The sequence below is a fragment of the Salvia hispanica genome, chromosome 4 (assembly GCF_029641045.1).
Source record: "Salvia hispanica isolate PSC_SH4W2 chromosome 4, Shi_PSC_v1, whole genome shotgun sequence".
Taxonomy (NCBI): domain Eukaryota; kingdom Viridiplantae; phylum Streptophyta; class Magnoliopsida; order Lamiales; family Lamiaceae; genus Salvia; species Salvia hispanica.
Window position 1 is genome coordinate 26,778,650 of NC_142695.1, and position 2,875 is coordinate 26,781,524.

Genomic DNA, 2,875 nt, shown 5'->3' on the forward strand with positions numbered 1-2,875 from the left:
CTCACGGCTTTGAGGAATGGTATGGTAAAATCCAGCTTCCCAAAGATTGATAGGAAATCCACAGGGTTTTCCTTCTTCTTCTTTGTAACAAACCGATAGGGAAACGACTTCTCCCCTTTAGCTCCTTCAACAAGCTTTTTCAGAATTTCCTTGGGTGCCTCCTGGGTTCCACGCTCCGGCATGGGTACAGTTTCTTCAGGACACCCGTTCCCAGTTGGTGTTTCTTTCGTCTTTCCTTCCTCAGTAGGATCTTTGTCTAGGAAAAACGGTTCCTCCATCTGAGGCAGAGGCCTCTTAAGTTCTTCCACTGAGATGGTATCGCTCATCACCTTCATCCTACTGGGTTCCCCACTTGGTTTCTTGAGTTGTGGTCCATCATAAGCAGTTCCAGACCTCAACGTGATTTTACTCACGTTTTCCTTTTCAGGTACATGGACTGTAGATAGGAGTTTCCCTGAGTTCCCTTTCATTTCGCCCACCGAGTTTGCGAGCTGGGCTAATTGCCTGTTCATCATATCCATGTTTGCCCTGTGCTCCTTCTGGGCACTTTGCATCCCCTGCACTACTTCATTATTGGACTACAAATCATTTTTGATACTCTGCTGTGCAGCGTGCATTTTTCCCATCATGTCTTCCATAGACCTCCTTGACTTGTTGGGGTAGTGGGGCTGATTGGGCCCTTGGTGTTGGTTGTACTGGGGGGTTGGTTCTGCTGGTAGTTCTGGATATTTTGTTGGTTTTGGTTCGGTGGGTATTGGTTATACTGGGTAGGGGGGGTTATACTGGTCTTGGTTGTACTGGTTCTGGTTCTGGTTTTGGAATTGATTTTGGCCTTGAAACTGATTTTGGTTATGGTTATGGGACTGGTTTTGGTTCTGGTTTTGAGGGCCTTGGTTATACTGGTACTGGTAGTTTTGGTAGTTTTGCTGATGGGGTGGCACACAAACAGGGTTTGGGTTTTGGTTCTGAGGTTGCTGGTTCCTTCCTGCCCAGTTGGGTTGTTGGTCAGGATTCGTTGGGCCACGGTTGAAATTCTGGTTCTAGTGGGTGTTGGTTTGATTCTAACCTTGGTTTTGGTTCTGATTCTGATTCCCATCTCCCCATCGAAAATTTGGGTGGTCCCTCCACCCAAATTCCCATTTGAGTTGTAGAATCCGGCGGCGTTGGATTACTCCACACTAGGCTGGTCGGTTGGCTGACCATAGGATAGCTCTAGAGCTTGATTTCCACCAGTTGGAGAGGGCGGTGGTGTATTCTGCTTGATTGCGCTAAGCAAATCCTTCTTCATTTATTCCATTTTCAAATCCATCATCTCTTCCTGGTCAGTAGCCGAAGCACTTGCTACCCTCTCTCTATTGTACTCGTCCCTTGCGTGGTCGTACGTCTTTTTTGCATTCAACAGTTTTCGTAAGACTTCTTCGCCTCGCTGACCCTCAGATGACGAATTCGCCAGATCCTTCGTCTCTTTGTTGATTCCCTCATAGAAGGTGTGGTGCACCTCTATTTCCTTCATGCGATGGTTCGGGCATGACTCCAGAAGACTCATGTAATTCCCATTTACTTGCATCGATTTTTTCCAAATATTCATATAGAAAAAAAAAAGTTGGCTACACAAAATATATTACGGTTCAAAGTCAAATTCTTCGAATATTATCTCTGTTAGGATAGTTATGCGAAAAAAGGTAAAAATTACTCAAGCGATAGTGTATATTTCTTATTAAATTATAATCAATGTAGTATAATATCAAATTGATTAAAAAAGTGGGCTACACTACCACACACATTATTATAGTTCCAATTATTTGTATTTTACAAAGTGTTAGCAATAATCAGAAGCAATTGAATAAATGTGTATGCCTTATCCGAAGCTTGCTTCAATTTACTTGGTTCGCTTGCTCCACATTCCTCGCTGCAAGTCCTCACATCGGTTAGAGCTGTCGAACCTTTGGTTTGGAGTGTGCTGATGTTAGGCCTATCTAGCTTCGGTATCAAGGGCTTGGCCTCTTGCAAGTTGGCCACGGCATCATCAAAGTTCTCGATACAAGTGTCGATTTTATCTTTGTTTCCATGGTTGGATACTGACTTTGCCACGTTAATGGAGGCTTGTGTGGCGGACAAGGAATTGCCAAGCGCGATCCCAACCAAGCCTCAAGCATCAGCACCCTTGGATCGAGGGTCAGATCTCAGTGCTTGGTTGCATAGGGAGGGATTGTTGGATTTGGTGCACAAATCACCTAACAAATCAGCATGGCATTGGCTTAAAAAGGCTAGGGACAAAAAGATTATGCTAGAATAAGACATCTTTTTTAGCTCTCTTCTACTACTATTTTGTATGTGAGTTTCGATTTTTATGAATTATTTGATTTGAATGGGTCTATTTATAATCGAGAAATTGACACAATAAATGGTGTATTGTTTGAATTTACATAAATGCTAGTCATATATTGGATTTATGTTAATGGGATCCTTTACAGAATCAAATGAAATATTATTGCGCGTTACATTGAAATATATTGATAGGGAATAATGTATTGCATAAATGTAGAGACAGCAAAAATAAATTTATTAAGATTTGCAATGAATGATGGAAACAACTATGCACAACGATTCACAAATAAAGGAATGTTTTTTGTGAAATGAAAAATGGTGCGACGTTCGTTGTCATAAATCATACTCTTTCCAATTTAACAAATTTTCAATCTTTTACTCTTTATTTGCACAAAACTCCCTCCGTCTGCCATTAGGAATCTCATTTCTTTGTGGCACTGGTTTTAAGAATTGTTGTGAAATGTGGGTAGAAAAAAGTTAGTGGGATATGGGTCCCACTTATATATATAAGTTTTAAATGAAATGTGTGTGAAATGAGTTAGTGGAA

General features: G+C 41.5%; 1 pseudogene; it reads right to left on the reverse strand.

Moving 5' to 3' along the window:
• Nucleotides 1-1,809: 1,809 nt before the first annotated feature.
• On the reverse strand, nt 1,810-2,301 carry LOC148927578 (pectinesterase inhibitor-like; annotated as a pseudogene).
• Between the last annotated feature and the right edge of the window lie 574 nt (nt 2,302-2,875).